A 19,792-nucleotide genomic window follows, 5' to 3' on the forward strand; every position below is an offset into this window, starting at 1 on the left:
GCCTCTTCTTCTGTAAAGTATGACACTTCCCACCACTCTGTATTTGGACGGGGAGGTTTATTTTTACTGGAGCGTGGTGTAAGTGGGGCCTGATGCCATGTCCGGATGTTATTCTACATTTCACTTGCTGGGTTGTAGTTGAGTCCATTAAGCAGTTCCTATGAGGTTCACGGAGGATTAGTAGGTGACTGGTGATAGTGATGTCTTTCGTGTCATTGAGGCCTACCTCGATGCTGCACTGGGTTGCCCAGGCTAGAAATCCCAGAGCTCACCTTTGTTCCCCTTGTTCCCTCCTTTCTCCCTCTGATCCCTCCAGAGGAAGAACAGAGACATTAAAGGCACAGCTGCCCAAGTGTGAACCCAGACTGTGCTGCTCATCAGTTATGTGGCATTGGGAGGCCACATAATCTTTCTGTGCCTCAGTTTCCTCATCTATAAAATGAGATAGTAGTACCTACCCATAGGTTATTGTGAGAATTAAATGTGCACATATGTGTAAGGTGTTTAGAAGAGTGCTTGGTACATAGTAAGTTTTCAATTCATGTTAGCTATTAATATTAATGATGTTATTATTTGTGGGCACTTAGTCAATAAGCTCTGGCCATTCTTACTTGGAAATGTCTCTTGCAGCCTGTCTTCCTTCTGTCCCTGCTGCACTGTCTTAATGTAAGTCCTTTTGCCTGAATAGCTGTGGAGCATCTTAACTGTTCTCTCATCAGCCTTGCGCCTTCCACAGCGTGGTCTTCTGTGCTGCCAGGGAAACTTCCTAAATGGCAGACTCAATCTCATCACGCCCACTGGAAAACTTGTCCTGCTGGATCATTCCTTAGCCTGCCTCTCCAGATATCTCCTTTGCATTAGTATTCTGTACTTGTATTCTGCAAAACAAATTACCCCTACATTTAGCAGTTTAAAACAACAAACATGGCCGGGCGCAGTGGCTCACGCCTGTAATCCCAGCACTTTGGGAGGTTGAGGCAGGTGGCTCACGAGGTCAGGAGTTCGAGGTCAGCCTGGCCAACATAGTGAAACCCCATCTCTACTGAAAATACAAAAAATTAGCTGGCCATGGTACCTGGCACCTGTAATCCCAGCTACTTGGGAGGCTGAGGCAGGAGAATCGCTTGAACTCGGGAGGTGGAGGTTGTAGTGAGCCGAGATCATGCCATTGCACTCCAGCCTGGGCAACAGTGCGAGACTCCATCTCAAAAAAAACCCACAAAAACCAAACAAAAATTTATTATCTCACAGTTTCTGTGGGCCAGAAATTTGGGAGTGGCAGCCCAAGGTGGTTGCGTGATGAGGTGCTGGTATTAAGGTGGAGATTCCTGAAGCACCCATTTAATTTTCATGAAGTCAACTGCAGGAGCTCAGCTGAGAGGTGGGGAGAGCGGGAGGGACGTGTACAGTGATATGCTGATGTGTGGTGATACGGTGCAGCAGCAGGGCACGGTTGCAGGGCCTGGAGGGAGTGTGAAACGGGAGCACGTGCGGCCGCCCTTCCCTGGCCTTATCTCATATCTCACGGCAGCATCTCACCACACTGAAGATAAGTTTCTCTGGCCCAGCACAGCCCTAAATGCCACCCATGTTTTCCTCTGCTGCTCAGCTGGGGTAACAGGACTCTCTTCCAGCCTGAAGGCAGAGCTGACTGGCTGGGATGTCCTGTGGAGGGATCATGTCTGCTGGTTGTACTTGATAGGCATTTTAAAGGATTTTCAAGGGAAATTTTCACTTTATGTGATTTGGCTTTAAAGGAGGTCTTGGAACTAGTCCCTGTGTACAATGAGACTCCTTTAGACCCCTAAACCCAACCACGCTGCCCTTAATGCCCTGCTTCCTAGGAGAGCTCCTGCCTCCTTAACGGGGAGGGCTCAGTGTGGAGTTGGAATCGGAATTGTCCTAAAGGGAGGGTGAAAGTAAGTGATATTAGTGATGTCCTGTCTGGCCACTGCTTTTGCTACCATTCACATGTCCCCTGGCTCCATGCTACTCTGCGGGGGGATCTGTCGCCAACATTCGAATGCTCATTTGAGCGCCAACCCTGCTCCTGAGAAGATGAGGTACACTGAGTGAGTCACTGGCACTGACAGCCCCTCGCCAGGAGCAAGGCGCTACCCTAAGCCCAATGCAAAGATTGGAAAGAAATAAGCTACATGGTCCCCACCCTCAAAATTGTGCCCTACAAGAGATCCAGGTGGTGTGGAAAGTGGATAAGACACCCGGTGGGGATTAAGGAGACTGGGTTTTCTGGCTGACTGTATCGTTAGCTGACTGAATGACTTTGGGCAAGGATGTGACTTCGCCTCACTGGTTCTTGGGGTCCTTATCTGTCCAACGGGGCAGGACCAGACTGCATCTCTGTGACCTGCCCCAGCATTTTATTCAGCAGGTTTTTTTTTTTTTTTTTTTTCTGAGATGGAGTCTCGCTCTGTTGCCCAGGCTAGAGTGCAGTGGCACGATCCTGGCTCACTGCAGCCTCCGCCTCCTGGGTTCAAGCAATTCTCCTGCCTCAGCCCCCCGAGTAGCTGGGACTACAGGCGCCCACCACCACTCCCGGCTAATTTTTTGTATTTTTGGTAGAGATGGGGTTTTGCCATGTTGGCCAGACTGGTCTCGAACTCCTGGACTCAAGTGATCCACCCGCCTTGGCCTCCCAAAATGCTGGGATTAGAGGCATGAGTGGTGGGCCCCCGGCCTCAGCAGGTTTTTGGCTTTTTAATTTTTGTGTGTGTGTGTGTGAGATCTTGAACTCTTTTGAGATTCTGCTGAATTAAGATAGGAATCCTCTCCTAGGGAAAAGGCATGTGACATGCTCAGACTCAAGAATTTTTGCATAAGATTTCAAGAAAATTATTGAGTCTGAACCTTAATCCCAGGCTTAAGGATTATGGTTTTCTTTGTAAAGTAAAAAGCAAAAGAACAAGTACTGCAAAAACTTAGAAACCAAAGCAAGCTTTTTCTTCATTGTGCTCCTGACTTTCCTCATGCTCCAGGCAGTTACTGCTGTCACCTGTACATTTCACCCTGTGTACACGGTGACGGAGGATGGTGCAATCTCTGGAGGCACGTGTGTTTATCGTACTGCATTCTTGATTTTGGAGATGTACACTTCCTGTCAGCACATTCAGAGACTGAGGCTTTTGGAGGTCACAACTTCAGCCCAGAGAGAGTATTTGTAGCCTTCGATCTTATCCAGCTGGAAGATGGGCAATGAACCTGGGGTGCTTTTCCATGAGCTCAGGAAGGGGCTTCAGAGATTCATGCAACATGAGCTGGTGGGGAGTGGTCAGCCGTTGGAGGGGTAGGAAAGCATGGCTGGGGGCTGTGGAAGACCCAGTAGCGGACAGGGGCAAAGGCCTGGGAGTTCTGGGCAACCCTGATAAAAGCTGCTTGTTTTGCACCTGAGTGAGCCCAGGGTTTTGCCCCATGATTCTGTCTTTGAAGTGGAGAGGGTTTGGTGCCTGGTGGCAACCTCATTTCTAACACACCATTACTTTTGCCCAGTGCCCTTGAGCCCAATTTCATAGGTACTGAGCCCTTGAGTGCCAATTTCATAGGTGCAAACACACACACACACTTGAGCGGGCTGGCTACTATTCTAAAAAGCAACCACGGAATAAATTCATCAGCCCCCGAGTCTGGTAGATCAAAGGCTGGAGTCGTGAGCCTCTTGCCCGAGCACCAGGGCTTGGTACTGCCTCAATATTCTGCAGTTTACGGCCATTCTAGACCCATCATTTCCATGACTCCTCTGTGACATGTAGAGAAGAACTGATGACATTTCACAGACCGGGGAAACCGAAATACACCTGTAAGACTGGATTTCATACCATTAAGGACCAGCAAATTTCCCTTTTACTTGTTACCACAGACAGTCACCATTGACTCAGTACAACTGTCACCATTTTCTTGACCACCAATGGACATTATTGTGGGAGTGGCTTTTCTACATGTCTGGATGGACCAAAGGCCCCTGGTGGGCAGGCACTCATCTGTCTCATTTACCAACATAGCCCCGCTATCCAGCAAAGAACCTGACACTTGCAAGGAGCTCAGCAATCTTCATGTAAGCAAAGAGTGAAGAATACTAGTTGGAGGAAGGGTGAGTGCTCGTGGTGTGATGTTCAGCAAGGCTTGCCACTCACTGCCGCCCTCGCTTCTGAACTCCTGAGCAGTCCCACGGGGCGAGGGCAAAATGAACCTTGTTTCCTTTCCTCCTCCTGCCAAAGTCTGAAAGTCACATTCTGCAGACTTTCAGGAAATTTGACTTGCTCACTTCAGTAGTTCAATGCAGCAATTTCTGGGTGGAAGTGGAGTTGGGGGAAGGGCACACTGGCATTGGGGCAGGTGGGCTCTGAGCAGTGTAGGCTGGTGAGCCAGGCTGAGAGCCACCTCCTTGCTCAGTGCCAGCAGAGCCCACGCTCACCAAATGTCCATGGGTAAAGGATGACACCAGTGGGCTCTGGTGCCTGAGGGTGCAGCCAGGGTGGGCTGAATCAGCAGCCTGGCAGCTTCCCTGTGGCAGGGTCCTGCCAACCACCAGCCTCCCCGCTCCTGAGGAAGCGGAACCAGGGGAGGTGTGGTCCAGGCTGCCCTGCTGTCTCCTGCGGTTCGTCGTAGCCATCCAGGAGGAGAAGGGGTGTGTGTGAGGGGAGCACGATCACGGGAATAGCCTGCAGTGTTTAGATGGGAGGACCCCAAGGAAGTACCCAGGCTAATTGACCAAAAACTCCTGCTGGGACATTGCTGTTGCTTCCAGTTGCTTCGGTCTGCCTCTCGTCTCAACTCTGGCTACAGAAATATGTGTGTCCCTTCGCAAGCTCGCTGTTTTATTTTTAAAAGTATTCTGCTCTACTGTGAGCCATGAACAGAAGCTCCCCTTGTGGAACAAAGAGTTAATCTCCCTGCAGTGGCATCCTGTCGGCCCCTCGGAACCTGTGTCAGCGTTCTCCTTCCCGCTCCCCCTGTGTTTAGCCTCGGGACTGCCTCTGGCTCACTCACTGCACACAAAGGCTCCTCTGTTTCTGGCCGGGCTGGAGTCACATGCTTTCACTCTTAACCCCGGAGCTTTAAAACTAAACACCCACCCTCTTTGGCCCCAGATGACCCTGTTTACGTCTGCTGAGCCAATTCCAAACAGCAACAGTAGTGAAAACTTTTGTCGGGAGAGACTTCTCAACTACTGGTGTAGAGAGAACAAATCTTCACTTTGTATAACGCGAGGACTTTAAGAAGTTTTGGGAAATGCCTGAGAGGAAAAAAACACAAGGAAGCCAGCAGCTTGCCCCAACTTCTCTATTTTCTAAAGTATCTCTTACCAGAGACCCCCGGGGCTCGGGATAAAGCTTGCAAGAAACAGAAAATGGTGAGCAGTTTTCATGGCTGAGGGGAAGAACATTCTAGATTTTCCTGAGAGCCTGCTTTGTTTAACCCTTAAGGAAAGTGACATTTTCTTTTTTAAGTTTTTTTTTTTTGATTTTATTTTTACAAGGGCTATTTTCTTTGTTCCATGTCACTGTGGATAGGAAAGAATTATTCCCTTTCCTGGATTTGGGAATGACCTGTGAAACTATGGAGGCTTCTGGAGAGGAGGGCTGGCCCAATCCGTTTCAAAGTTCTGCTTGGGGAAGACTTGTGTTTTTGTTTTTACCTAAAGTTTCCTTTTTCTTTTCTTCTTCTTTTTTTTTCTCTCCCAGTTTATGGGTAGTAGCCCATGTTAGCTGTAAAGGAAGTCAAGTTTCCTTTGATTGTTCTTACCCTGATCAAAGTGGTAGAGAGTGGAAGGGAAAATACCAGAGCCCCAAAATGATGGTAACTCTGGAGTCCCGAGATTAGGTGTTTGTGAACAGTACAGATAACAGAATTGGTCAGGTGCCTGCTAGTTTCATGTCCATCCCTGAAGAAAGTAATGGAGTAGTGTAGATTAGAACCAAGCAAGTCAGTTCCATGTCCTCGGGGCTAGTGGAATTCCTTAGGCAGGGGATGACAAATAAGTTTCATCTCTAGCGATAATGAGAAACTAGCAGCCGGCTGTATTGGGAAGGTTTCTGATGCTACATCCAGGCTTAGCCCAAAAGAGTACCATGATCAAAGAGCAATGTCTACTGGGCATGGAAGGAGGAAACAACCACACATATTTGATGTCCTGTATCTAGCACAATTTCAGAAAGTTAGATTGTCATATATATGCAAAGATAAGTAGAAAAACAGTCAGCCCCAGAAAAGAAATGGTAGACAGAATGAGAAAAGTAACTAGAGACAGTGGTGCTTGCTAAACATGGTATTTAGTCCTGTATATTAGGTGAGTCATTTGACAAATTCCAGGCAATGAAATATAAGCAGAAATGATGCAAATCACCTCTGGGCTAAGACAGAAAATGCCCACATGCCCTTCTTTACTTTCGTCTTTCCGTGTTCCAGTGACTGAAGAGGCCGCTTGTTCCAATAGCACAACTACAAAATGAAATCGCCTTTTCCACCCTGTGTCCCTAAGTGACTATATGGAGCCATGTCCCTGGCCCACCTGGAATGAACATGCAGCATAGAGAGAAATCAACCTTTTTTTGTGTCCACTGAAATATGGGGGTTGCTTTATTACTGCAGCATACTCTAGCCTATCCTGACTAATATAGTAGTCAAAGAGGAACAATTTTTTTTCTCTTTATATTTTGTGTCCATATTAACTATTTCAAAAACTGAAAGATAAAACCTTGACAATCAACTCTGGTATATACTATGACTCATCAGTCTGAAAGATGCTATTTGACACAGGAATTATAATTATCCAAAATAGTGGCAATATATGTGAAAGTAATTTGAAAGTATAAACATATTCAATTATACACACACACACACACACACACACACATACACACATATGTATATTTTTTTGAGATGAGGTCTTGCTCTGTCACCCAGGCTAGAGTACAGTGGCATATTCTTGGCTCACTGCAACTTCTGCCTCCTGGGTTCAATTGATTCTCCTGCCTCAGCCTCCCAAGTAGCTGGGATTACAGGTGTTTGCTATCATGGCCAGCTAATTTCTGTATTTTTAGAAGATATGGGGTTTCACCATGTTGGCCATGCTGGTCTCGAACTCCTAATCTCAAGTGATCTGCCCACCCCGGCCTCCCAAAGTGCTGGAATTACAGGTGTGAGTCACCATGCCCAGCCCAGAATACATTTGTAACATAGTTTCTGGTAGCAGCACTTACCTTACCCATATTACCATCACTGCCTGAGGCCAGGAAGAATGGTGAGAAGGATCAGCTATGAAGAGGAGAAGAAAAGCCTTCAATGTTATGAAAACAGTAATGTTAGGGGACTTGGACTGGAAAAATCTACATATAAAAGGTAGAAGAGACCTTGGCAACCAGCCGGGCGCGGTGGCTCACGCCTGTAATCCCAGCACTTTGGGAGGCCGAGGCGGGCAGATCATGAGGTCTGGAGATCGAGACCATCCTGGCTAACACGGTGAAACCCCGTCTCTATTAAACATACAAAAAAATTAGCCGGGCGAGGTGGCGGGTGCCTGTAGTCCCAGCTACTTGGGAGGCTGAGGCAGGAGAATGGCATGAACCTGGGAGATGGAGCTTGTTGTGAGCCAAGATCGCACCACTGCACTCCAGCCTGGGTGACAGAGTAAGACTCCGTCTCAAAAAAAAAAAAAAAAAAAAAAAAAAAAAGAAGAGACCTTGACAATTTAATCATATGTCAAAGAATTTCTTAGAGAAAAAGAGCTGATAACCCTCTGATCACAGTTAACAAAATATTTCCATGCCAGGATCCATTCACCAATCTATTCCAAAATGTTTGTGCAAATGGGTCAGTGCATACACTTATTAAACACTAGGCTTGCTGATCAGTTTTTCATTTTCTTCTCAACTGTTGTTCTTCTTAATTCCCATCACAAATACTGTATTTGTACTACTGAGCAACTGTGTGATTTATTTTCTGTCCTCTGCTCTTCACTTTCCATTCCCATGTTTCTTTTTTTTTTTTTTTTTTTTTTTTTTGAGGCGGAGTCTCGCTCTGTCGCCCGGACTGGAGTGCAGTGGCCAGATCTCAGCTCACTGCAAGCTCCGCCTCCCGGGTTTACGCCATTTTCCTGCCTCAGCCTCCCGAGTAGCTGGGACTACAGGCGCCCGCCACCTCGCCCGGCTAGTTTTTTTTTTTTTTGTATTTTTAGTAGAGACGGGGTTTCACCATGTTAGCCAGGATGATCTCGATCTCCTGACCTTGTGATCCGCCCGTCTCGGCCTCCCAAAGTGCTGGGATTACAGGCTTGAGCCACCGCGCCCGGCCATTCCCATGTTTCAGAGCCCTTTGCAGCATTCACTGTCATTATAGCTGTTTCGGGTTTTGTCCATTGTTCTTAGATTCTATCAGTCTTTGCCTCTCTGATTATTTCTTTAGGAAACATTCCTAGAAGTGTAATTTCTGGGTCATAGTAAGCAACACGAATTGCTTATAATAGATAAGGCCCCAAATCTCAAAGACTTCACACAATAAAAGTTTATTTCTCACTCACAGAGCTGTTCAATGTTGAGTATTTGGTGGGTGGCCTTCAATGTGGTGATTTAGGATCCAGGTTCCATCTAGCTTGTCACTCTACTGTCTTCAGCATGTACCTTCAAAAGCCACTATACACAGAGAAAGAAAGGGTGGAGGAGGCACATCTTCACCATGTCAGCTTGGAAGCGGCACACACCGCCTCCATTCATTTTTCCTTAGCAAGGGCTGATCGCATGGTGCCACACCTCCCGCAGGGAGGACTGGGGAATATAGTCCCTGTCTGGGCAGCCACTTCCCTGCATCACCTGTACACTATGGAAGGAAGCATGATCAGTAGACTGCTAACCATCTCTGGATACAGAGGGTATGAATTTCTCAAAAGCTTTTGATACCTGTCCCTAAATTGTCTTCCAGAAAGTTTGCATCATTTTATACTTTTGTTTACCGTATATGAGAGTCCTACCTAACACAAGGTGACCAAAATTGAATACAGCACAGTCGACCCTTGAACAATGTTGGGGTTAGGGGCACTGACTACCCCCACCCCCAGTAGTTGAAAATTCACGTATAAAACTTTTGACTCCTCCAAAACTTAACTACTAATAGCTTACTGTTGACAAAAGCCTTACTGATAACAGTCAATTAACACATATTCTGTGTGTTATATGTATTATATTCTGTGTTCTTACAATAACTAGAGAAAAGAAGATGTTACTAAGAAAATCATAAGGAAGAAAACATATATTTACTATTCGTTATGTGGAAGTGGATCGTCATCAAAATCTTCATTCTCACCATCTTCACATTGAATAGGCTGAGGAGGAGGAGGAAGAGGAGGGGTAGGTCTTGCTGTCTTAGGAATGGCAGAGGTAGAAGAGATGAAGGAGGTAGAAGGGGAGGCAGGGGAGGCAGGGGAGGCAGGAGAGGCAGGCATACCTGGTGTAACCTTTATTGAAAAAAAGCTGGACTGAGCACCATGACTGATTAATCCCAGCACTTTGGGAGGCCAAGACAGGAGGATTGCTTGAGCCCAGGAGTTTGAGAATAGCCTAGGCAACATGGTGAAACCTTGTGTCTACAAAAACTATATATAAATTAGCTGGGCATGGTGGCACATACCTGTAGTCCCATCTACTCGGGAGGTGGAGGTGGGAAAATCACCTGAGCCCAAGGAGGTTGAGGCTGCAGTGAGCCATGATCATGCCACTGACCTCCACTCTGGGTGACAGAATGAGACCCTGTCTCAAAAAACAAACAAACAAACAAAACAAAAAACATGCACGTAAGTGGACTCATACAGTTCAAACCCTTGTCCAAGGGTCAACTGTATTATCATTTGAAACTTTTTTTTTTTTTTTTTGAGACAGGTCTCACTGTGTTGCCCAGGCTGCAATGGCGCAAGCATAGCTCACTGCAGCCTCGACGTCTTGGGTTCAAGCTGTCTTCCCTCCTCAGCGGACGAGGTCTAGCTTGTTCAGCTAAACAGAACCTGGATACTAAATCACCATGTTTCCATCTAGTGCTGGGAATATAGCCGTGAGCCAACATGGCCAGCCTGAAACATTTTTATTTTGCTAATTTTATGAGTGAAAAGGGACTTTCATTTTCCTCCTTTCCCCTCCCTCCCTCCCTTTTTTCCTTCCTTCCTTCCTTCCTCCTTCCTTCCTTCCTCCCTCCCTCCTTCCCTCCCTCTTTTTTCTTTTTTTTTTGACACAAGATAGCACTCTGTTGCCCAGGCTGGAGCATAGTGGCACGATCATGGCTCACTGCAGCCTTGACCTCCTGAGCACCTGGGCTCAAAAGCCCCTCCTTCCCCCCACCCACCGCCAAGTATCTGGGACTACAGGCGTGTACCAGCATGCTCGTTAATTTTTTTTTTTTCTTTTTTTGAGATGGAGTCTTGCTCTGTCGCCCAGGCTGGAGGGCAGTGGCGCGATCTCGGCTCACTGCAAGCTCCACCTCCCGGGTTCACGCCATTCTCCTGCCTCAGCCTCCCTAGAACAGTTGCTGGGACTACAGGTGCCCGCCACTATGTCTGGCTAATTTTTTTTTTTTTTGGTATTTTTAGTAGAGACGAGCTTTCACCGTGTGTTGGCCAGGATGGTCTCTATCTCCTGACCTCATGATCCGCCCACCTCGGCCTCCCAAAGTGCTGGGATTACAGGCATGAGCCACTGCGCCCGGCGCTAATTTTTTATTTTTTGTTTTGTAGAGACGGGGTCTCCCTATGTTGCCCAAGCTGGTCTAGAACTCCTGGGCTCAAGCAGTCCTCCCATCTCTGCCTCCCCAGTCGCTGGGATTACAGCCATGAGCTACACTATCCACCCAAAATGAGACATTTCATTGTTTAACTTTCACTTTCTTATTTTCTGAATTAGTAAGAAATATTTAAATACTTAATTGTCATTGTTTCTTCTGTGAGTTGTCCCTTCCTTAGTATTTGGCTATTTTTAACTTTTGGAGTTAGTATTTTGTTGTCTATGAGAATTCTTTATAAACTGCTATTTGTCTTACAATTTCACTTATTTGAGTCACAAATACTTTTCAATGCAGCCAAATCAATCAAGCCTTTCCTTCGTGACTTCTGTTACTTTTATGCTTGTATAACTTTTCATATAAAAATGTTCAAGAAGGCTGGGTGCAGAGGAATACACTTGTGGTCCCAGCTACTTGAGAGGCATAGTCAGGAGGATCACCTGAGCCCAGGAGTTCAAGGCTATAGTGCACCATGATCGTGCCTGTGAATAGCCACTGCACTCTGGCCTGGGCAGCACAGCAAGACCCTGTCTCGACTATATATATATATATATATATTTTCAAGTCTTTACCTATACATTCTTCTTGTTTTTTTTTTTTTTCTTTTTAAATTGCTTCCTTTCAAAAATAGTAATTATTTAGCCTAACTGGCATGTGAGAGGTAAGGAGCTACCTTAAGTTTTTCTTTCCCAACAGGTAGCTGGCTCCACGCACTGACCACAGCTCTGAAGCTGACACTTCCCTGAAGACCCAGAGTGTGGATCGTCAGTCAGGACTTCCATCTTGCTCCTGCAGCCCATCTGCATGAGTGAAGTCAAGTGAGCGTGAGGCCGTTCACCACTCTCCTGGTCTTTTCCATTTCTCACTTGGCACTCCCCTCAGTCGCAGCATGTCTCTAAGCCCCTGTGTATTCATTCTGCCAAGAAAGTCCCAGTGCTGCTGTGCCACGCGATTGGCCGAGATGACTAAGATCCCCCAACTCACTCAATCCCTCCTTCTCTTATCACTAGACTCCAGGGGAACCATTTTCATTCCATTGGTGTTATTTTCGTGCCCCATGTACCTCTTTTCCCTTCAGCTTTTACCCAACATCTTGCCAGTCTTTCTTACTGGGAGTTCCCGTCCTCACCCCCTCCCCTTTGGGAGGTAGGAAGTCATTTTTGCTGACTCATTGTCCTCTGCCCTTCTGCTGCCCCACGTTGCTTCCCCCTTTCTCCAGAGCCGCTGGAGTCTTCTCCACAAGGTGTACTTTGTGGCCTTTCTGGAAACCAGCCCCTCTACTCTTTTGGGATTTGGAGTTTGCGAGTGAGTTCCTGTTGGCTCTGGGCCCACTGTTCACCTGAGCTTCTGGTTTGCTTACGGTCCTACCTATTTAGACTTGTTTCTCAGGTCTGGGGTGGTGCATGGTTGGTTTCTGGCTGCCTTCAGTGCTGATCTCGAAAGGGAAGGCCCAGGACCAGGCGCGGTGGCTCACACCTCTAATCCCAAGACACTGAGAGGCCAAGGTGGGAGGATGGCTTGAATCTAGGAACTTGAGACCAGCCTAGGCAACATAATGAGACCCCGTTGCTGCAAAGAAAACAGGAAGGCGTGGAGCCTTGGGCTTGTCTCTGGGCCTGGCAGGCTCTCCTCCAGTGGGTGGAGGCAGCAGGCAAGCCTCCTCTACTCTCAAATCCTGTGGATCCCTTGTAATAGAGGAGGAAAGAGGGATGGAGGAGCGGACGGAGAAGTGATGATAATGGGGCATGAGCACTCCCCGAGCCCTTCACTAGGGTTTCAGGGTACAGTTGACGCCTTGGGAGAACTGGAAACTCCTGATTTCGAAGAGTGATGGTATTGGCTGGGAGTGACTGTCATACATTCTGCACTCTGATGCCCCTTCCGAGATCCCTGGGATGCCAGGCTTTTCCCAGGAATAGCACTGACAGCTACGCTTCTTCAACAGAAAGGCCACAGAGGGAACACATTCCCGTGCGTCCCTGGCCACTAGGAAGTGTTTCCAGGAGAAACAGGATATGAACAGTCCATCACCTTCTTTCAGATGGGGTACTGTGGGAGCCCTGATGAGAGGTGCTAAGGCTCTTCCAACCCCGGGAGCACTCTTTTTCCCTGTCCCCCTCCCGGATCCTCCGAACAGTCGGCCTCCACAGGTGGCACTGGCAGGGAGGCCCCAAGCCAGGTGGTTGGCCGACTTCTGACCTACCTTCTGCCTCAGATCCCCCACCGCCCCGCCACGGCTTGATTTCAGGATAACGCTCAGGAATGGACCTTTTGGGTGAGGGGGAGAGGAAAGAGACCGATTTCCTCGAGAGCGGTGGGGCAGGGGAGCAGCTGAGAGAAAGCTGTGCCGTCTGGAAAGGAAGCCAGAAAGGAAGACAGATTCTCTTTGAACTTTTCCCACCAAGCTGACAGGAAAATTGCAAAAACATCATTGGCCTGGATCAGGATGCGAAGGGAGCAGCCAGGAAGGCGCGGCCTCTTTGAAGGCTTCCCGCTCTGCGCGAGGTATGGGTCCTGGAGGGGTACACCAGCTGGAGTGAGGAGCAGGCCTCGACGCCCGACCGACCGACAGCCACACGGGAACAGGCTGTGTTTTGTTGTGTTCCCAGTGGTCCCCAGGGCCGAATGGGAATGTAAGGAGATGCTGTTGAGCTGGCCAGGGACAAGGGAGGCTCGAAGCGAGGCACGCAGGCGGGCACTCCTGACAAGAGCAAGCAGGAGTTACGCAAGGGCAAAGGCCTCCTCCTATTGGAGAGATGACACTGGTGAGGTCTGGGGATAGCTCCGAGGGCTGGGGATGGTCAGCGCTGGCTTCAGACAGGGGTATGACCAGACCTAGCTACTTATCCTGTGGGGCTCAGTGCAAAGTGAAAATACGGGCCCCTTGTTAAAAACTGATGAAGCATTTGCTGGGTGTGGTGGCATGTGCCTGTAATCCCAGCTTTTTGGGAGGCCGAGGTAGGAGGAGCACTTGAGCCCAGGAGTTAAAGACCAGCCTGGGCAACATAATGAGAGCCTGTCTTTACAAAAAATAAAAAATTAGGTCAGGCACAGTAGCACATGCCTGTAGTCCCAGCAACTCAGGAGGCCGAGGTGGGAGGATCGCTTGATCCCAGGAAGCAGAGGTTGCAGTGAGCCAAGATTGTACCACTGCACTCCAGCCTGGGTGACAGAGCAAGACCCTGTCTCAAAAAAATTAATAAAATAAATGAAAAATTAGTGGGCGTGGTAGTGCATGCCTGTGAGTTCCAGCTACTAGGGAGGCTGAGGTGGGAGGATAGCCTGAACCCAGAAAGTGGAGGCTGCAGTGAGCCAAGAACATGCCACAGCACTCCAGCCTGGGTGATAGAGCAAGACCCTGTCTCAAAAAAGACATCTATATATTTATGGTGGCAACAGAGTTTTAAACCAAATGCAAGGCCCTTCTAAGCACTGGGCCCTGTGCTGCTGACTACCCAGGTCAAGGTGTGAGGTTATCCAGTATGAAGGGTCTCCAGCCTACTTCATAAAAGGCCACCAGAAGGATGAGTCCAGATGAAGGCCAGGGGAAACAAAACAAACAGACAAAAATCAGACTCCTTGAGGGGTCTTTGGGTTTTAAAAAATACTGGGGAAGAATAAAGAGTCTCCATTAACAGCATGTTTCTAACTTTTAAACAGACACTCACATCTCTGGAACCATATAACAAAGGTGACAATTTTATGAGCCAAGTTATGCATAGCACATTTTATGTGCCTCAACGACCTAAGTGATTTTTGTAGGTCCTTCAAGGACAATAAAAAAGTAAGTATTGTAGAGGAAAAGATTTGTATGTATTTATATTTCGCCACCAAATGTCAATATTTCTTTTTGAAAAATTCATCCCTCCCACCATCCCTCTTATCTGTTCAAAATGTCTGGACATTTCACATCCCTAGTCTAGGCCAGTTTTTAATTTTAATTGTTTTAATTTTTGAGACAGGGTCTTGCTCTGTTGCCCAGGCTGGAGTGCAGCAGCTCAATCGCGGCTCATTGCAACCTCTACCTCCCAGACTCAAGCGACCATCCCACCTCAGCCTCTCGAGTAGCTTGGTCTACAGGCGTGCACTGCCATTAGCCCAGCTAATTTTTGAAATTCTTGTAAATACGGGGTCTCCTTATATTGTCCAGGCTGGTCTTGAACTCCGGGGCTCGAGTGATCCTCCAGCCTCGGCCTCCCAAGATGTTGGGATTACAGGAGTGAGCCACCATGCCTGGCTCCAGGCCAGTTGTGTTTGTCACCTGACACTGTGTCCTCTTTCAGTTTGGAGACCACAACTCCGCAGGGTTGTTGGGTTGGTGTCCTTTGGTGAACCACACATTTACCCGGCGCCCCAAGCCCCACCCCACCCCACTATCAGTCAGTTGGTATTATACACGTATTAGAACTTTCTCTGAGAACAGAGCTCACAAAAAAGTAAAGATCCGAGAGCTTCCGGAGGGGACAAGGGAAACTGAGGGCAGGCACAGAAGCTAGTGCCAAGGGGAGAGCCCCAGCTGCCGCTCCTCTGCTCTCCCGCGTTTCCAGTGCCTCCTCACCCTTGTGTCAGCTTCCTGCCCGGGGAAGCGGGGTGGGGAGGGGATCACCACTGCCTGCTGGGACGGGCGCCGGCTTCATCTGCAGGGATTATCAGGCCTGGTGGAGCTGGCTCCAGCAGCCACAGCCCTCAGGGCCTGACCTCCCCTGCTCTGCACCTGTGACCTCAGAGAGCAGGGGCTGTCACTCTGGGTATATGGCCTGGTGTTTTCTCTCCTCTGTGGTGTTTTCTGGACCTCTCAGGGCAGAGAGATGCTGACCATCCCCTAAAATTTGGAGACTCTGCCCAGTGGAATGATCTGTCTCCCAGCAGTCAAGCCAAAGAAACCTTTGCTCAGCAAGACTGCAGGTCCGTGGAGCTCCTCAGCTCCAAATGGAGCCGTTGCCTGCCCTGAGGACGTTATGCCACAGCCCATTGCCCAGGGGACAGGGACCCAGAGAGCCTGGGAGGAGCAGTGAACCCACAAAGCAAGAAATGTCCTTTCCCCCAGGCAAGCCCCGCTTGCAAAACCTGACTGGAACAGCTTCTCAGCAGGGACGCAGCCAGCCCTCAGGTGGCCCCTGCCACCCTGCCAACCCGCCTGCAGGGTGGAGCTGCTGAGCCGGAGCAGAGCCCAGGCCCACGAAGGTTTCTGAGGAACAGGGAAAGAAAGGCCCTGTCCTCCATGTGGACACCAGAAATGAGGCTTGCTTCACCTGTTCTTCCTGCTGACCAGCACCAGCCGACCCAGTAGCCTCCCTCTGTCCTGGAGGGGCCAGCGGTCACAGATGCATCCCCCAGCCCAACCCTCTGCCTCCCCACTACCCCACCCCTGCTCCGCACCCAGTCTGTTGGGCCACAGAGCAGACTCAGAGGCAGCCTGGGACAGGAAGAGGCCTGACCAGGGACAGTCCCCTGGGGAGGACCAAAAGTCAGGGCCCGGGGGCTGAGTGCCTGACAAGCGGCCCTGCCACACTGGCAGCAAAGGTGGTGGCAGGGAGCGCAGCCGCGGTGGCAGCCGGCGCCCAGGGCAGGCCTCGTGCCCTTGTGGCCAGGGTGACTGAATCTGCCAGCTGTGGGGCCCGTTCGTGCCAAGTCTGCCCTGGCTCCGTCTGGTCGTAATCGATGCTGGCGCCAGGCCAGGCCCCCTGCCAGCTCCGGTCACACTCGGCTAACGCAAGAGGCCCAGCCCATTAACTCCTTGCCAAGGCCCATTGTCTGGGTCTCTGCCCAGTGGTTTATTTACTCCAGGGCTGGCTGGGCCAGGGCTGGGAGGTGACAGCGGGGTGGACTGCTGGGGCAGTGGAGTGTGGGGTGGGGAGGGCTGGGGAGGCTTAGGCCTGAGAAGGGGGCTGAGAGCAGGAGTGGGGCAGGCAGGATGGTGGTTTCCAGAGCCCAAGGGCAGGGCACGCTGTGAGGGTTTTTTGTGTGTTGTGTGTGTGTGTGTGTGTTTTGCTACATCAAAGATTCCCTGTATAGGCAGATGCACCTCCAGAGGCCCACCCGGTACCTTAGGGGTGAGAGAGGGCACAGGAGAAACAAGACCTTAACTCCCCAGACAGCTGCCTTCAAAGCCCTTAAATAATTTTTACATGACCTACCCTCTTGTATGTAAGTTGGCATTTGAAATTTTCCATCACAAATTTATATAGTTCCAAAGGATATCCTTTTAAGCACTTTATGAATATTTTTTCACTTTCTATATGCCTTTATTATATTTTATAGTCAAGAAAATTCAAAGAAAAATGAATATTGACATTTTCAAACAAAAATTGTATCTTTCTTTTAAATGTCCAGTGGAATCTGAATGCCAGAGCAATTCTGTGTCCAACATTATCCATTTAAAAAAATAGGAGAACAAATTCTAATTATACAGCTTAGAAGTTTACATTATTCTGTTCTCTCCAAGAACTTGTATTTCCATTCTACTCCTGTTACAGATTTTATGCTAATGCAAGGTTTTTTGTTTTTTTGTTTTTTTTTTTTGACAGGGTTTTGCTGTGTCGCTCATGCTGGAGTGCAGTGGTGTCACCCTGATTCACTGCAGCCTCGACCTCCTGGGCTCAGGTGATTCCCCCATCTCGGCCTTCTGAGTCACTGGAACTATAGGCCTGTACCACTATGCTCGGCTAATTTTTGTATTTTTTGTAGAGACACAGTTTCACCATATTGCCCAGGCTGGTCTGGTCTCCAATTCCTAGGCTCAAATGATCCACCCACCTCAGCTTCCTGAAGTGTTGAGATTACAGGTGTGAGCCACAGCACCCAGCCTGTATTTATTTTTTATGCTTGAAAATCTTTTATTGGCTAGGCATGGTGGCTCACGCCTGTAATCCCAGCACTTTGGGAGGCCGAGGTGGGCAGATCACAGGGTCAAGAGATCAAGACCATCCTGGCCAACATGGTGAAACCCGGTCTCCACTAAAAATTCAAAAATTAGCTAGGCGTAGTGGTACATGCCTGTAGTCCCAGCTACTCAGGAAGCTGAGGCAGGAGAAACGCTTGAACCCAGGAGGCAGAGATTGCAGTGAGCCGAAATTGCGCCACTGCACTCCAGCCTGGGTGACAGAGCGAGACGCCTTTTCAAAAAAAAAAAAAAATTCCTCTGTTCCCAAAGCTGAGCGTTAATTTTTTTATGATTTTAGTGTTAGAATAGTTTATACTTAATTGATCAGAGCAATGTAAATAATTATGAAATTTGATAAACAACTATTAAACATAAAAGGTAAATTTTTATTGGAAATGCATCTCTTTTTTTTTTTTTTGAGATGGAGTTGTTGCCCAGGCTGGAGTGCAATACACCATCTCGGCTCTCCGCAACCTCCGCCTCCCAGGTTCAAGTGATTCTCCTGCCTCAGCCTCCCTAGTAGCTGGGATTATAGGCGTGTGCCACCACGCCCAGCTGGAAATGCATCTCTTAATAAAATGGCTGGGGGTTGGGACAGGTTTCCTTCCCAATTAGTGTATGTATATGTGGGTGACTTATTGCTAGACTCACACAAGGTTCAACATGAATTTTATTCCCATGTTTAGTTTTTTGTAGGTTTAAACATTGAGAAACACCATCCACATAAATAAATAAATGGAAGCCAATGAGTTTGTTATGAGAATGTCATTCAATTCTTTGAACTTCTTCCAAGTTATATGCCTAATAACATTATTATCAAAATGTTTTTTATGATCCGCTGACAATTTGATTAGTGCCTCTTTCAATTCTGCTGAAAGCAGAGCTGGAAACCACTTGACTTGCAGAAAGACTTTGCTCCTCTGTCACTTGACCCCCAGGAGTCACTTTGTTTGATGACTTGGAGATTTCTACCCCTAGGGCAGTGCCCCAGAGTGGGGGGTCACATGGGTAAGAGGGGCAGCTTTCTCTTGTAAGTCTGTCTTCCCCAGCAAATGGGAAAGGGGATGCCTTGTCTTAGATGCCTTTTTAGGAAGATTGCTTTTAGGAAAAAGAGCATAGGAAAACTGAGGATCGGAAAATGGATTCTCCCCAAACTATCTTGATTCACAAACCCCTTTGGGCACCCCCGGTGGTATGTCACAATTTTATGAGTGACAGACTGGAAATGTATCTGGGGCCAGAACAGAAATTTTGACTCCTGTGCTAGGAGCGAGCTAAAAAATGGATATGATTCAAATACATAGATGCCTGTGACCAATATTTCAGTTCTTCACAGTCTTCAGAATGCCCTGGCAGTGCTAACCTCCCTTTAGTCCAGGCCTCCTCAAGCTCAGACCTGCAACTTCTTCATGCTTACTGGGTATTGAGGGTTCCCTGAACTGAAGGAAGAAAGTGACTGGAGGCTGGGAGAGACCCTGTTCGGCAGAGTTAGAGACATCAGTCTATCTCAGGGTTCTAGACAAGTGACCTCCACATAATCAGCAACAGATGGACAGGCAGCACCTCCAAATATTTGTGTCCTCATCAATCATATTTATGTGTGACTGTCAATCCATATGTCATGTGTTCTGAGATTTACTTTAGATTTTTTTTTCTTTTTTCTTTTTTTGAGACGAAGTCTTGCTCTGACGCCCAGGCTGGGTGCAGTGGCGCCATCTCGGCTCACTGCAACCTCTGACTCCCGGGTTCAAGCGATGCTCATGCCTCAGTCTCCCAAGTAGCTGGGATTACAGGCATGCACCACCATGCCTGAATACTTTTTGGTAGAGACAGGGTTTCACTATATTGGCCAGTCTGGTCTCGAACTCCTGATCTCAAGTGATCCACGCACCTCAGCCTCCCAAAGTGCTGGGATTATGAGTGTGAGCCACCATGCCCAGCCTGTATTCCCTACTCTTAATAGATTATCTTGTAAACCTTCTTTGTAGCCCATTTCTGTAGACTCAAGAGCTTTCATTCAAGGTCTTTTTTAAAGCCCCAGTGGATGTGTGAAAGGGCGGTAATGGATGTCACTGACCTCTGTTCTGGCCTTGGCAAAAGCCTGTGATCTGCCAGTGTTTACTAAGATTATGTGCC

General features: G+C 48.2%; 1 long non-coding RNA gene across 1 annotated transcript in view; it reads right to left on the reverse strand.

Annotated features, from left to right (window-relative positions):
* Nucleotides 1-8,442: 8,442 nt before the first annotated feature.
* The window catches only part of LOC117070882, a 38,890-nt gene continuing 27,540 nt past the window's right edge, over nt 8,443-19,792 (reverse strand). Inside the window, exon 3 of the long non-coding RNA XR_004432082.1 lies at nt 8,443-8,645. This is a non-coding gene — a long non-coding RNA (uncharacterized LOC117070882). The remainder of the gene's footprint in view (nt 8,646-19,792) is intronic.

Source organism: Trachypithecus francoisi, unplaced genomic scaffold (assembly GCF_009764315.1).
Source record: "Trachypithecus francoisi isolate TF-2019V2 unplaced genomic scaffold, Tfra_2.0 Lachesis_group3, whole genome shotgun sequence".
NCBI lineage: Eukaryota > Metazoa > Chordata > Mammalia > Primates > Cercopithecidae > Trachypithecus > Trachypithecus francoisi.